The following is a 16,951-nucleotide window of genomic DNA, read 5'->3' on the forward strand; positions in this document are numbered from 1 at the left end:
CCTAATTTGCAAAGACTACTGGTAGACCTAGGCTTTTTGCCAATTATCTACCAATAAATTATTAAAATATCATTACTGCAGGAACAGGTAGTGGAGAGCCTCATTCTGGTCAAAGTTTGATCATTTGGGCCCTCACCGAATCCAGACACTAAAATGGATGTCATGCCCTGGCCATAGAGAGGTTTTTATTCTCTATTTTGGTTAGGCCAGGGTGTGACTAGGGTGGGCATTCTATGTTCATTTTCTATGTGAATTGAGTGTATTGTTTTGGATATGGCGGGGCCTAAGGATGGGCAACTCCAGCCCTCGAGGGCCTGATTGTTGTCACACTTTCTCCATCCCTAAAAAAAACACAGCGGATTAATCAAATTGCATTCTAAACCAAAGATGTGTTAGCTGGGGCAAAACTGTGACACCAATCAGGCCCTCGAGGACTGGAGTTGCCCACCCTTAGGCCCCGCCATATCCAAAACAATACACTCAATTCATACATGCTCAGTAATTTTAGTTGCAAAGTCATATCTTTCTGCACAATACCACAACAACGAAAATTTCAGAGGTAAACTTGATAAAATATTCCATAATTTTGCTGCATATTTCAGATGAAGTGAAGGCGTTACCGGAGGCCACCAAAATCGAGCTCCTTCGGCAAGACATTCTAACCCATGGGTGCTTCCGACACCTGGCTGGCTACTCTGTACTTGTGACTGACACACACTTCCGTGGTATTTCTGACAATTAGCGAGTGTTCTTAGTTTTAGCAGACGGGAATTAGAGCAGGGATTTCCAACAGGTCGATCGCGAGCTACCAGTAGCTCGCAGACCACCTGAGTAGCTCGCAGACCACCTATGAGTAGCTACGAGACCACCTATGAGTAGCTACCAGATCACATATGAGTAGCTACCAGACCACCTATGAGTAGCTCGCCAAACAATTCTGAAAGTACATGGAATTTTCACGTGTTCCACTGCAAACCGTCATAAAATAAATCTCACAGGTATCAAGACGCCGCAAGTTCCCAGCTATTATCTAGTCAACCTGATTTGCATACTTTTACTATAGCTTGCTGAGCGCCAGACACATTTATTTATTTTTTTTACTATGAAGATGGCAATACCACAGAGCAGGAATGATGTATAGTTTTATTTTAGCTTTATTTAACTAGGCAGTTAAGAACAAATTCTTATTTTCAATGACGGCCTAGGAACAGTGGGTTAACTGCATTGTTCAGGGGCAGAACGGCAGATTTGTACCTTGTCAGCTCGGGGATTTGAACTTGCAACCTTCCGGTTACTAGTCCAACACTCTAACCACTAGGCTACCCTGCCATGTGAGGAGGGGGCCTCATTCTGGTCCACGCTAATTTTTTTCCCAGTGTATTACATTTGGTCTTCATTAAAAAAAAATTGCAGGTCATGTAATCATTTGATCAGGTAAAAATGTATACATTTCACAATCTGACATAATGGTAAGCAATGTTTTAGGATTTTAAATGAGAGACGTATAATATCGTCATGGTTTTAAGTCCATTTCTAAGGCATTACTGAACGAAGAGCCATTTGGGAGCCAAATGAACGTCTCTTTTAGGTGGACGTCGCCAAATGGTCCGGCTCACAGAAAATAATGCACATCACTAGAAGTCAGTTGATGTTGACAGAGGCCAGTTGATGTTGACAGAGGCCAGTTGATGTTGACAGAGGCCAGTTGATGTTGACAGAGGCCAGTTGATGTTGACAGTACCTAGTTGATGTTGACAGAGGCCAGTTGATGTTGACAGAGGCCAGTTGATGTGACAGAGGCCAGTTGATGTGACAGAGGCCAGTTGATGTTGACAGAGGCCAGTTGATGTTGACAGAGGCCAGTTGATGTTGACAGAGGCCAGTTGATGTTGACAGAGGCCAGTTGATGTTGACAGAGGCCAGTTGATGTTGACAGAGGCCAGTTGATGTGACAGAGGCCAGTTGATGTTGACAGAGGCCAGTTGATGTTGACAGAGGCCAGTTGATGTTGACAGAGGCCAGTTGATGTTGACAGAGGCCAGTTGATGTTGACAGAGGCCAGTTGATGTTGACAGAGGCCAGTTGATGTTGACAGAGGCCAGTTGATGTTGACAGAGGCCAGTTGATGTTGACAGAGGCCAGTTGATGTTGACAGAGGCCAGTTGATGTTGGGTTGACAGAGGCCAGTTGATGTTGGGTTGACAGAGGCCAGTTGATGTTGACAGAGGCCAGTTGATGTTGACAGAGGCCAGTTGATGTTGGGTTGACAGAGGCCAGTTGATGTTGACAGAGGCCAGTTGATGTTGTGTTGACAGAGGCCAGTTGATGTTGTGTTGACAGAGGCCAGTTGATGTTGACAGAGGCCAGTTGATGTTGACAGAGGCCAGTTGATGTTGACAGAGGCCAGTTGATGTTGACAGAGGCCAGTTGATGTTGACAGAGGCCAGTTGATGTTGACAGAGGCCAGTTGATGTTGACAGAGGCCAGTTGATGTGACAGAGGCCAGTTGATGTTGACAGAGGCCAGTTGATGTTGACAGAGGCCAGTTGATGTTGACAGAGGCCAGTTGATGTTGACAGAGGCCAGTTGATGTTGACAGAGGCCAGTTGATGTTGACAGAGGCCAGTTGATGTGACAGAGGCCAGTTGATGTTGACAGAGGCCAGTTGATGTGACAGAGGCCAGTTGATGTTGACAGAGGCCAGTTGATGTTGACAGAGACCAGTTGATGTTGACAGAGGCCAGTTGATGTGACAGAGGCCAGTTGATGTTGACAGAGGCCAGTTGATGTTGACAGAGGCCAGTTGATGTTGACAGAGGCCAGTTGATGTGACAGAGGCCAGTTGATGTTGACAGAGGCCAGTTGATGTGACAGAGGCCAGTTGATGTGACAGAGGCCAGTTGATGTGACAGAGGCCAGTTGATGTGACAGAAGCCAGTTGATGTTGACAGAGGCCAGTTGATGTTGACAGAGGCCAGTTGATGTTGACAGAGGCCAGTTGATGTGACAGAGGCCAGTTGATGTTGACAGAGGCCAGTTGATGTTGACAGAGGCCAGTTGATGTTGACAGAGGCCAGTTGATGTTGACAGAGGCCAGTTGATGTTGACAGAGGCCAGTTGATGTTGACAGAGGCCAGTTGATGTTGACAGTACCTAGTTGATGTTGGGTTGACAGAACTACTTTCTTCAAAAGCGTCTCAATTAAATGTTTACTCTAAAGTAGGCTTACCTGGCAGAAGTATATCATGAGTAAGTGTATCTATTATTTGCTGACTTTGCCATGATTGTAAGCAGTAGAAGTACAGCACAATCGCTAGACTGACACATTAGCTGCGCAATTAAAAGGGGAATTACACAAAAAAATATGTTTTAAAATGATTTCTTCCAGACTCCCCCCCCCCCTGATACGATTTAAACATTGACATCGACTCAGAACATCCAATTTCGTTGTTTCTCCATGAACAATTGTAATTGTAATTGTAATTTTCACAATTGTAATTTGTGAAAACCAGGAATATCTCAAACAGAATTTGGGAAACAAAATTGATTTTGTAGGGTCCCCCCCCCCCCCTCAGAGTTTTTATGAAACATTATTTTACCAGGAATATTGACAGAATACAAAGTGTACAAGAGAAAGTAGTGCACGAAGGACCTGGGGAAGAGTTGCAGAGAAGAGAATGTGCCTTTTTGAAAGCCATAAAAAGAGTAGCTCACGACATTTCTTTTAAAAAGTTGTTCTCATGCTAGAAAAGTTTGGAGGCCCTTGAGAGGAGACAGGAGTTACGCTTCACTTCCAGACAGATGGCTTATTGGGACTGAATGGCCACAGTTCCAACATCACGTTAAAACCAAAACACAGCTTTAACAAATGGAAGGAAAAAAATTATAATAATAATTAAAAAACGTATTAAAATAATGTTTACGAAGACATGCACGACAACAAGCAAAGCATCAGGGCCCAATTCAATGGCCACTTGACTTTTTCACTCCCTTCCTGCACAAAGCAAAACCCTGACCTATTGTCCCTCTCTCACATTATGCTGTGGAGAATGAAATAAAGTCAAACCAACCTTTCCTCCTTCCTCAGAATAAAATGGAGGAAGTGTTAATTTCATAATTAGGAAGTGTATTCATTGTTTCAGGTGATCGATGTTGCCGGTTGTCATCGGTTGGTGTCATGGGTCAGCCTGACTTGGTATGGCCCGGTCTATAACCCCTATTCTCATAGATGGATGGGAGTGATCAAGTTGTCTCAACTACACAACAAATCTTAGTAAAAAGATGATCGAGTTAAAATAGTAAAAAAAAGTTGCCTACAATATGATAAATGACAGTAAGCATTGTGTCCAGTAACAGTTATTGAGGCTGTAGTGGTAGACCTGAGCATTCCTTATCCTCTACGACATCCATCCATAAATAGTCATGTGTAATGATTATATCGGAGACCGCTTTAAAAACAACAGCTTTGTCCCGTGTTCCTCTCTTGTTGCCTGGTTACAAGGCTCTATTCTCATGTCATGCAGAGTCAGAGCAGCTCAATGTCTTCATTTACATATTATTCAAATAGGCACACAAATGAGTAATTCCCCCATTGAGGTTTGGCCCTTATAGGTTAGGATTGCCTTTCTTTCGGATACTTCTGAAAGGTCACCTTCGCCACCTCTTCCAGCATCAGTAGGCTGAGCACATGTTGCTGTAATTCATTAAAGCAGCAACGTTGGTCACTAAAACTGAATTGTTTTCATAAAAATTATAAAAACGTGTTTATTTAACTAACTAAATCCATTTGATGTCACTTTTTTTATTTTACCTTTGTTTAACAAGGCAAGTCAAGTCAAGAACAAATTATTATTTACAATGACTTCCTACACAGGCCAAACCCGGACAACGCTGGGCCAATTGTGCGCCGCCCTATGGGACTCACAATCATGTCTGTGGTGACGCCTCAAGCACTGAGATGCAGTGTCTTAGACCACTGCCCCACTCGGGAGCACAAATTGCACAGTAGCACCGACTGACCCATAAGGAATACATCAGCATCAAGTCTCAAAGGATGTGCGGGAGGTTAAACCAGCCTAGGTAGCTCAGTCTGCTGGGTGTCTAGTAAAGGATGTGGGGGAGGTTAAACCAGCATAGGTAGCTCAGTCTGCTGGGTGTCTAGTAAAGGATGTGGGGGAGGTTAAACCAGCCTAGGTAGCTCAGTCTGCTGGGTGTCTAGTAAAGGATGTGGGGGAGGTTAAACCAGCCTAGGTAGCTCAGTCTGCTGGGTGTATAGTAAAGGATGTGGGGGAGGTTAAACCAGCCTAGGTAGCTCAGTCTGCTGGGTGTATAGTAAAGGATGTGGGGGAGGTTAAACCAGCATAGGTAGCTCAGTCTGCTGGGTGTCTAGTAAAGGATGTGGGGGAGGTTAAACCAGCCTAGGTAGCTCAGTCTGCTGGGTGTATAGTAAAGGATGTGGGGGAGGTTAAACCAGCCTAGGTAGATCAGTCTGCTGGGTGTATAGTAAAGGATGTGGATGCTGTAAATCAGTGGAACAGAACAGGGTCTTGTTACAGTGCTAACACAAGTACGGGCAGCCTAATTTACATTAGGAAAAACAAACAGCGTCCCACTTAGAAACACCAGGATCAACACAAAGGCAATTAGTGTAGATGTATTTGTATCGTATACATTTTAATACTTATTTTCCACTGCCCAGAATAGCCCTGTAATAGATGGAAATACAATCGTTATCCAGACAGGGTTCTCCTGGCCGTGCCACATACTCCACCCTACCACCTGGCCCAAAATACAGGGTCACTATTTAAGGAATTGTATGCGTCAGAGTATTGGTAATACTGAAGTAAAGAGAAATGCTTTGAGTGGAAAATCTAGGGAGTCAAGGGTCTGAACCTTCCATCATCGGCAGGCCAGTATTATTGGAAATACGGAGGTGGTATGCAAAGCAATGCCTGCAGACAGAGTATTACAGACACATTCTGTCCACTGTCAGGGCAGGGTATTACAGACACATTCTGTCCACTGTCAGGGCAGAGTATTACAGACACATTCTGTCCACTGTCAGGGCAGAGTATTACAGACACATTCTGTCCACTGTCAGGGCAGAGTATTACAGACACATTCTGTCTCTGTCAGGGCAGGGTATTACAGACACATTCTGTCCACTGTCAGGGCAGGGTATTACAGACACATTCTGTCCACTGTCAGGGCAGGGTATTACAGACACATTCTGTCCACTGTCAGGGCAGAGTATTACAGACACATTCTGTCCACTGTCAGGGCAGAGTATTACAGACACATTCTGTCCACTGTCAGGGCAGAGTATTACAGACACATTCTGTCCACTGTCAGGGAAGAGTATTACAGACACATTCTGTCCACTGTCAGGGCAGAGTATTACAGACACATTCTGTCCACTGTCAGGGCAGAGTATTACAGACACATTCTGTCCACTGTCAGGGCAGGGTATTACAGACACATTCTGTCCACTGTCAGGGCAGAGTATTACAGACACATGATGTCCACTGTCAGGGCAGAGTATTACAGACACATGATGTCCACTGTCAGGGCAGAGTATTACAGACACATGATGTCCACTGTCAGGGCAGAGTATTACAGAAACATTCTGTCCACTGTCAGGGCAGAGTATTACAGACACATTCTGTCCACTGTCAGGGCAGAGTATTACAGACACATTCTGTCCACTGTCAGGGCAGAGTATTACAGACACATGATGTCCACTGTCAGGGCAGAGTATTACAGACACATGATGTCCACTGTCAGGGCAGAGTATTACAGACACATGATGTCCACTGTCAGGGCAGAGTATTACAGAAACATTCTGTCCACTGTCAGGGCAGAGTATTACAGACACATTCTGTCCACTGTCAGGGCAGAGTATTACAGACACATTCTGTCCACTGTCAGGGCAGGGTATTACAGACATATTCTGTCCACTGTCAGGGCAGGATATTACAGACACATTCTGTCCACTGTCAGGGCAGAGTATTACAGACACATGATGTCCACGGTCAGGGCAGGGTATTACAGACACATTCTGTCCACTGTCAGGGCAGAGTATTACAGACACATTCTGTCCACTGTCAGGGCAGGGTATTACAGACACATTCTGTCCACTGTCAGGGCAGAGTATTACAGACACATGATGTCCACTGTCAGGGCAGAGTATTACAGACACATGATGTCCACTGTCAGGGCAGAGTATTACAGACACATGATGTCCACTGTCAGGGCAGAGTATTACAGAAACATTCTGTCCACTGTCAGGGCAGAGTATTACAGACACATTCTGTCCACTGTCAGGGCAGAGTATTACAGACACATTCTGTCCACTGTCAGGGCAGAGTATTACAGACACATGATGTCCACTGTCAGGGCAGAGTATTACAGACACATGATGTCCACTGTCAGGGCAGAGTATTACAGACACATGATGTCCACTGTCAGGGCAGAGTATTACAGAAACATTCTGTCCACTGTCAGGGCAGAGTATTACAGACACATTCTGTCCACTGTCAAGGCAGAGTATTACAGACACATTCTGTCCACTGTCAGGGCAGGGTATTACAGACATATTCTGTCCACTGTCAGGGCAGGATATTACAGACACATTCTGTCCACTGTCAGGGCAGAGTATTACAGACACATGATGTCCACGGTCAGGGCAGGGTATTACAGACACATTCTGTCCACTGTCAGGGCAGAGTATTACAGACACATGATGTCCACTGTCAGGGCAGAGTATTACAGACACATTCTGTCCACTGTCAGGGCAGAGTATTACAGACACATGATGTCCACGGTCAGGGCAGGGTACTACAGACACATGATGTCCACTGTCAGGGAAGAGTATTACAGACACATTCTGTCCACTGTCAGGGCAGTGTATTACAGAAACATTCTGTCCACTGTCAGGGCAGGGTATTACAGACACATTCTGTCCACTGTCAGGGCAGAGTATTACAGACACATTCTGTCCACTGTCAGGGCAGAGTATTACAGACACATTCTGTCCACTGTCAGGGCAGAGTATTACAGACACATTCTGTCCACTGTCAGGGCAGGGTATTACAGACACATTCTGTCCACTGTCAGGGAAGGGTATTACAGACACATTCTGTCCACTGTCAGGGCAGGGTATTACAGACACATTTTGTCCACTGTCAGGGCAGAGTATTACAGACACATTCTGTCCACTGTCAGGGCAGAGTATTACAGACACATTCTGTCCACTGTCAGGGCAGAGTATTACAGACACATTCTGTCTCTGTCAGGGCAGGGTATTACAGACACATTCTGTCCACTGTCAGGGCAGGGTATTACAGACACATTCTGTCCACTGTCAGGGCAGGGTATTACAGACACATTCTGTCCACTGTCAGGGCAGAGTATTACAGACACATTCTGTCCACTGTCAGGGCAGAGTATTACAGACACATTCTGTCCACTGTCAGGGCAGGGTATTACAGACACATTCTGTCCACTGTCAGGGAAGAGTATTACAGACACATGATGTCCACTGTCAGGGCAGAGTATTACAGACGCATGATGTCCACTGTCAGGGCAGAGTATTACAGACACATGATGTCCACTGTCAGGGCAGAGTATTACAGAAACATTCTGTCCACTGTCAGGGCAGAGTATTACAGACACATTCTGTCCACTGTCAGGGCAGAGTATTACAGACACATTCTGTCCACTGTCAGGGCAGGGTATTACAGACATATTCTGTCCACTGTCAGGGCAGGATATTACAGACACATTCTGTCCACTGTCAGGGCAGAGTATTACAGACACATGATGTCCACGGTCAGGGCAGGGTATTACAGACACATTCTGTCCACTGTCAGGGCAGAGTATTACAGACACATGATGTCCACTGTCAGGGCAGAGTATTACAGACACATTCTGTCCACTGTCAGGGCAGAGTATTACAGACACATGATGTCCACGGTCAGGGCAGGGTACTACAGACACATGATGTCCACTGTCAGGGAAGAGTATTACAGACACATTCTGTCCACTGTCAGGGCAGTGTATTACAGAAACATTCTGTCCACTGTCAGGGCAGAGTATTACAGACACATTCTGTCCACTGTCAGGGCAGAGTATTACAGACACATTCTGTCCACTGTCAGGGCAGGGTATTACAGACACATTCTGTCCACTGTCAGGGAAGGGTATTACAGACACATTCTGTCCACTGTCAGGGCAGGGTATTACAGACACATTCTGTCCACTGTCAGGGCAGAGTATTACAGACACATTCTGTCCACTGTCAGGGCATAGTATTAAAGACACATTCTGTCCACTGTCAGGGCAGAGTATTACAGACACATTCTGTCCACTGTCAGGGCAGGGTATTACAGACACATTCTGTCCACTGTCAGGGCAGAGTATTACAGACACATTCTGTCCACTGTCAGGGCAGAGTATTACAGACACATTCTGTCCACTGTCAGGGCAGAGTATTACAGACACATTCTGTCCACTGTCAGGGCAGAGTATTACAGACACATTCTGTCCACTGTCAGGGCAGAGTATTACAGACACATTCTTTCCACTGTCAGGGCAGGGTATTACAGACACATTCTGTCCACTGTCAGGGCAGAGTATTACAGACCATGATGTCCACTGTCAGGGCAGAGTATTACAGACACATGATGTCCACTGTCAGGGCAGAGTATTACAGACACATGATGTCCACTGTCAGGGCAGAGTATTACAGACACATGATGTCCACGGTCAGGGCAGGGTACTACAGACACATGATGTCCACTGTCAGGGAAGAGTATTACAGACACATTCTGTCCACTGTCAGGGCAGTGTATTACAGAAACATTCTGTCCACTGTCAGGGCAGGGTATTACAGAGACATTCTGTCCACTGTCAGGGCAGAGTATTACAGACACATTCTGTCCACTGTCAGGGCAGAGTATTACAGACACATTCTGTCCACGGTCAGGGCAGGGTACTACAGACACATGATGTCCACTGTCAGGGCAGAGTATTACAGACACATGATGTCCACTGTCAGGGCAGAGTATTACAGACACATGATGTCCACTGTCAGGGCAGAGTATTCCACTCTGTCAGGGCAGAGTATTTCAGACACATTCTGTCCACTGTCAGGGCAGGGTATTACAGACACATTCTGTCCACTGTCAGGGCAGGGTATTACAGACACATTCTGTCCACTGTCAGGGCAGGGTATTACAGACACATTCTGTCCACTGTCAGGGCAGAGTATTACAGACACATTCTGTCCACTGTCAGGGCAGAGTATTACAGACACATTCTGTCCACTGTCAGGGCAGGGTATTACAGACACATTCTGTCCACTGTCAGGGCAGAGTATTACAGACACATGATGTCCACGGTCAGGGCAGGGTATTACAGACACATTCTGTCCAATGTCAGGGCAGAGTATTACAGACACATGATGTCCACGGTCAGGGCAGGGTATTACAGACACATTCTGTCCACTGTCAGGGCAGAGTATTACAGACACATGATGTCCACTGTCAGGGCAGAGTATTACAGACACATTCTGTCCACTGTCAGGGCAGAGTATTACAGACACATTCTGTCCACGGTCAGGGCAGGGTACTACAGACACATGATGTCCACTGTCAGGGCAGAGTATTACAGACACATGATGTCCACTGTCAGGGCAGAGTATTACAGACACATTCTGTCCACTGTCAGGGCAGAGTATTACAGACACATGATGTCCACTGTCAGGGCAGAGTATTACAGAAACATTCTGTCCACTGTCAGGGCAGAGTATTACAGACACATTCTGTCCACTGTCAGGGCAGAGTATTACAGACACATTCTGTCCACTGTCAGGGCAGGGTATTACAGACATATTCTGTCCACTGTCAGGGCAGGATATTACAGACACATTCTGTCCACTGTCAGGGCAGAGTATTACAGACACATGATGTCCACTGTCAGGGCAGGGTATTACAGACACATTCTGTCCACTGTCAGGGCAGAGTATTACAGACACATGATGTCCACTGTCAGGGCAGAGTATTACAGACACATTCTGTCCACTGTCAGGGCAGAGTATTACAGACACATGATGTCCACGGTCAGGGCAGGGTACTACAGACACATGATGTCCACTGTCAGGGAAGAGTATTACAGACACATGATGTCCACTGTCAGGGCAGAGTATTACAGACACATTCTGTCCACTGTCAGGGCAGAGTATTACAGAAACATTCTGTCCACTGTCAGGGCAGGGTATTACAGACACATTCTGTCCACTGACAGGGCAGAGTATTACAGACACATGATGTCCACTGTCAGGGCAGAGTATTACAGACACATGATGTCCACTGTCAGGGCAGAGTATTACAGACACATGATGTCCACTGTCAGGGCAGAGTATTACAGACACATGATGTCCACTGTCAGGGCAGAGTATTACAGACACATGATGTCCACTGTCAGGGCAGAGTATTACAGACACATTCTGTCCACTGTCAGGGCAGAGTATTACAGACACATCCTGTCCACTGTCAGGGCAGAGTATTACAGACACATTCTGTCCACTGTCAGGGCAGGGTATTACAGACACATGATGTCCAATGTCAGGGCAGGGTATTACAGACACATTCTGTCCACTGTCAGGGCAGAGTATTACAGACACATTCTGTCCACTGTCAGGGCAGAGTATTACAGACACATCCAGTCCACTGTCAGGGCAGAGTATTACAGACACATGATGTCCACGGTCAGGGCAGGGTATTACAGACACATTCTGTCCACGGTCAGGGCAGGGTACTACAGACACATGATGTCCACTGTCAGGGCAGGGTATTACAGACACATTCTGTCCACGGTCAGGGCAGGGTATTACAGACACATTCTGTCCACTGTCAGGGCAGAGTACTACAGACACATTCTGTCCACTGTCAGGGCAGAGTATTACAGACACATTCTGTCCACTGTCAGGGCAGAGTATTACAGACACATTCTGTCCACTGTCAGGGCAGGGTATTACAGACACATTCTGTCCACTGTCAGGGCAGAGTATTACAGACACATTCTGTCCACTGTCAGGGCAGGGTATTACAGACACATGATGTCCAATGTCAGGGCAGGGTATTACAGACACATTCTGTCCACTGTCAGGGCAGAGTATTACAGACACATTCTGTCCACGGTCAGGGCAGGGTATTACAGACACATTCTGTCCACTGTCAGGGCAGAGTATTACAGACACATTCTGTCCACTGTCAGGGCAGAGTATTACAGACAAATCCTGTCCACTGTCAGGGCAGAGTATTACAGACACATGATGTCCACGGTCAGGGCAGGGTATTACAGACACATTCTGTCCACGGTCAGGGCAGGGTACTACAGACACATGATGTCCACTGTCAGGGCAGGGTATTACAGACACATGATGTCCACGGTCAGGGCAGGGTATTACAGACACATTCTGTCCACGGTCAGGGCAGAGTATTACAGACACATGATGTCCACTGTCAGGGCAGAGTATTACAGACACATTCTGTCCACTGTCAGGGCAGAGTATTACAGACACATGATGTCCACTGTCAGGGCAGAGTATTACAGACACATGATGTCCACTGTCAGGGCAGAGTATTACAGACACATTCTGTCCACTGTCAGGGCAGAGTATTACAGACACATCCTGTCCACTGTCAGGGCAGAGTATTACAGACACATTCTGTCCACTGTCAGGGCAGGGAATTACAGACACATGATGTCCAATGTCAGGGCAGGGTATTACAGACACATTCTGTCCACTGTCAGGGCAGAGTATTACAGACACATTCTGTCCACGGTCAGGGCAGGGTATTACAGACACATTCTGTCCACTGTCAGGGCAGAGTATTACAGACACATTCTGTCCACTGTCAGGGCAGAGTATTACAGACACATCCAGTCCACTGTCAGGGCAGAGTATTACAGACACATGATGTCCACGGTCAGGGCAGGGTATTACAGACACATTCTGTGCACGGTCAGGGCAGGGTACTACAGACACATGATGTCCACTGTCAGGGCAGGGTATTACAGACACATTCTGTCCACGGTCAGGGCAGGGTATTACAGACACATTCTGTCCACTGTCAGGGCAGAGTACTACAGACACATTCTGTCCACTGTCAGGGCAGAGTATTACAGACACATTCTGTCCACTGTCAGGGCAGAGTATTACAGACACATTCTGTCCACTGTCAGGGCAGGGTATTACAGACACATTCTGTCCACGGTCAGGGCAGGGTATTACAGACACATTCTGTGCACGGTCAGGGCAGGGTACTACAGACACATGATGTCCACTGTCAGGGCAGGGTATTACAGACACATTCTGTCCACGGTCAGGGCAGGGTATTACAGACACATTCTGTCCACTGTCAGGGCAGAGTACTACAGACACATTCTGTCCACTGTCAGGGCAGAGTATTACAGACACATTCTGTCCACTGTCAGGGCAGAGTATTACAGACACATTCTGTCCACTGTCAGGGCAGGGTATTACAGACACATTCTGTCCACTGTCAGGGCAGAGTATTACAGACACATTCTGTCCACTGTCAGGGCAGAGTATTACAGACACATTCTGTCCACTGTCAGGGCAGAGTATTACAGACACATTCTGTCCACTGTCAGGGCAGGGTATTACAGACACATTCTGTCCACTGTCAGGGCAGAGTATTACAGACACATTCTGTCCACTGTCAGGGCAGGGTATTACAGACACATGATGTCCAATGTCAGGGCAGGGTTTTACAGAAACATTCTGTCCACTGTCAGGGCAGAGTATTACAGACACATTCTGTCCACGGTCAGGGCAGGGTATTACAGACACATTCTGTCCAATGTCAGGGCAGGGTATTACAGACACATTCTGTCCACTGTCAGGGCAGAGTATTACAGACACATCCTGTCCACTGTCAGGGCAGAGTATTACAGACACATGATGTCCACGGTCAGGGCAGGGTATTACAGACACATTCTGTCCACGGTCAGGGCAGGGTACTACAGACACATGATGTCCACTGTCAGGGCAGAGTATTACAGACACATTCTGTCCACTGTCAGGGCAGAGTATTACAGACACATGAAGTCCACGGTCAGGGCAGGGTATTACAGACACATTCTGTCCACTGTCAGGGCAGAGTATTACAGACACATGATGTCCACTGTCAGGGCAGAGTATTACAGACACATTCTGTCCACTGTCAGGGCAGAGTATTACAGACACATGATGTCCACGGTCAGGGCAAGGTACTACAGACACATGATGTCCACTGTCAGGGCAGAGTATTACAGACACATGATGTCCACTGTCAGGGCAGAGTATTACAGACACATTCTGTCCACTGTCAGGGCAGAGTATTACAGACACATTCTGTCCACTGTCAGGGCAGAGTATTACAGACACATGATGTCCACTGTCAGGGCAGAGTATTACAGACACATGATGTCCACTATCAGGGCAGGGTATTACAGACACATTCTGTCCACTGTCAGGGCAGAGTATTACAGATACATTCTGTCCACTGTCAGGGCAGGGTATTACAGACACATGATGTCCACGGTCAGGGCAGGGTATTACAGACACATTCTGTCCACTGTCAGGGCAGGGTATTACAGACACATGATGTCCACTGTCAGGGCAGAGTATTACAGACACATTCTGTCCACTGTCAGGGCAGAGTATTACAGACACATGATGTCCACTGTCAGGGCAGGGTATTACAGACACATTCTGTCCACTGTCAGGGCAGAGTATTACAGACACATTCTGTCCACTGTCAGGGCAGGGTATTACAGACACATGATGTCCACGGTCAGGGCAGGGTATTACAGACACATTCTGTCCACTGTCAGGGCAGGGTATTACAGACACATGATGTCCACTGTCAGGGCAGAGTACTACAGACACATTCTGTCCACTGTCAGGGCAGAGTATTACAGACACATTCTGTCCACTGTCAGGGCAGAGTATTACAGACACATTCTGTCCACTGTCAGGGCAGGGTATTACAGACACATTCTGTCCACTGTCAGGGCAGAGTATTACAGACACATTCTGTCCACTGTCAGGGCAGGGTATTACAGACACATGATGTCCAATGTCAGGGCAGGGTTTTACAGACACATTCTGTCCACTGTCAGGGCAGAGTATTACAGACACATTCTGTCCACGGTCAGGGCAGGGTATTACAGACACATTCTGTCCAATGTCAGGGCAGGGTATTACAGACACATTCTGTCCACTGTCAGGGCAGAGTATTACAGACACATCCTGTCCACTGTCAGGGCAGAGTATTACAGACACATGATGTCCACGGTCAGGGCAGGGTGTTACAGACACATTATGTCCACGGTCAGGGCAGGGTACTACAGACACATGATGTCCACTGTCAGGGCAGGGTATTACAGACAAATGATGTCCACGGTCAGGGCAGGGTATTACAGACACATTCTGTCCACGGTCAGGGCAGGGTACTACAGACACATGATGTCCACTGTCAGGGCAGAGTATTACAGACACATTCTGTCCACTGTCAGGGCAGAGTATTACAGACACATGAAGTCCACTGTCAGGGCAGAGTATTACAGACACATTCTGTCCACTGTCAGGGCAGAGTATTACAGACACATGATGTCCACGGTCAGGGCAAGGTACTACAGACACATGATGTCCACTGTCAGGGCAGAGTATTACAGACACATGATGTCCACTGTCAGGGCAGAGTATTACAGACACATTCTGTCCACTGTCAGGGCAGAGTATTACAGACACATTCTGTCCACTGTCAGGGCAGAGTATTACAGACACATGATGTCCACTGTCAGGGCAGAGTATTACAGACACATGATGTCCACTATCAGGGCAGGGTATTACAGACACATTCTGTCCACTGTCAGGGCAGAGTATTACAGATACATTCTGTCCACTGTCAGGGCAGGGTATTACAGACACATGATGTCCACGGTCAGGGCAGGGTATTACAGACACATTCTGTCCACTGTCAGGGCAGGGTATTACAGACACATGATGTCCACTGTCAGGGCAGAGTATTACAGACACATTCTGTCCACTGTCAGGGCAGAGTATTACAGACACATGATGTCCACTGTCAGGGCAGGGTATTACAGACACATTCTGTCCACTGTCAGGGCAGAGTATTACAGACACATTCTGTCCACTGTCAGGGCAGGGTATTACAGACACATGATGTCCACGGTCAGGGCAGGGTATTACAGACACATTCTGTCCACTGTCAGGGCAGGGTATTACAGACACATGATGTCCACTGTCAGGGCAGAGTACTACAGACACATTCTGTCCACTGTCAGGGCAGAGTATTACAGACACATTCTGTCCACTGTCAGGGCAGGGTATTACAGACACATGATGTCCACTGTCAGGGCAGAGTACTACAGACACATTCTGTCCACTGTCAGGACAGAGTATTACAGACACATTCTGTCCACTGTCAGGGCAGAGTATTACAGACACATTCTGTCCACTGTCAGGGCAGAGTATTACAGACACATGATGTCCACTGTCAGGGCAGAGTATTACAGACACATTCTGTCCACTGTCAGGGCAGAGTATTACAGACACATGATGTCCACGGTCAGGGCAAGGTACTACAGACACATGATGTCCACTGTCAGGGCAGAGTATTACAGACACATGATGTCCACTGTCAGGGCAGAGTATTACAGACACATTCTGTCCACTGTCAGGGCAGAGTATTACAGACACATTCTGTCCACTGTCAGGGCAGAGTATTACAGACACATGATGTCCACTGTCAGGGCAGAGTATTACAGACACATGATGTCCACTATCAGGGCAGGGTATTACAGACACATTCTGTCCACTGTCAGGGCAGAGTATTACAGATACATTCTGTCCACT

General features: G+C 46.9%; 1 protein-coding gene across 1 annotated transcript in view; it reads right to left on the bottom strand.

The window, feature by feature from the left end:
• The window catches only part of LOC139417966 (sarcoplasmic/endoplasmic reticulum calcium ATPase 1-like), a 103,434-nt gene that overhangs the window by 65,263 nt on the left and 21,220 nt on the right, over positions 1–16,951 (bottom strand). The gene's annotated exons all lie outside the window — the stretch shown is intronic.

This window comes from Oncorhynchus clarkii, chromosome 10, assembly GCF_045791955.1.
Source record: "Oncorhynchus clarkii lewisi isolate Uvic-CL-2024 chromosome 10, UVic_Ocla_1.0, whole genome shotgun sequence".
Taxonomy (NCBI): Eukaryota; Metazoa; Chordata; class Actinopteri; order Salmoniformes; family Salmonidae; genus Oncorhynchus; species Oncorhynchus clarkii.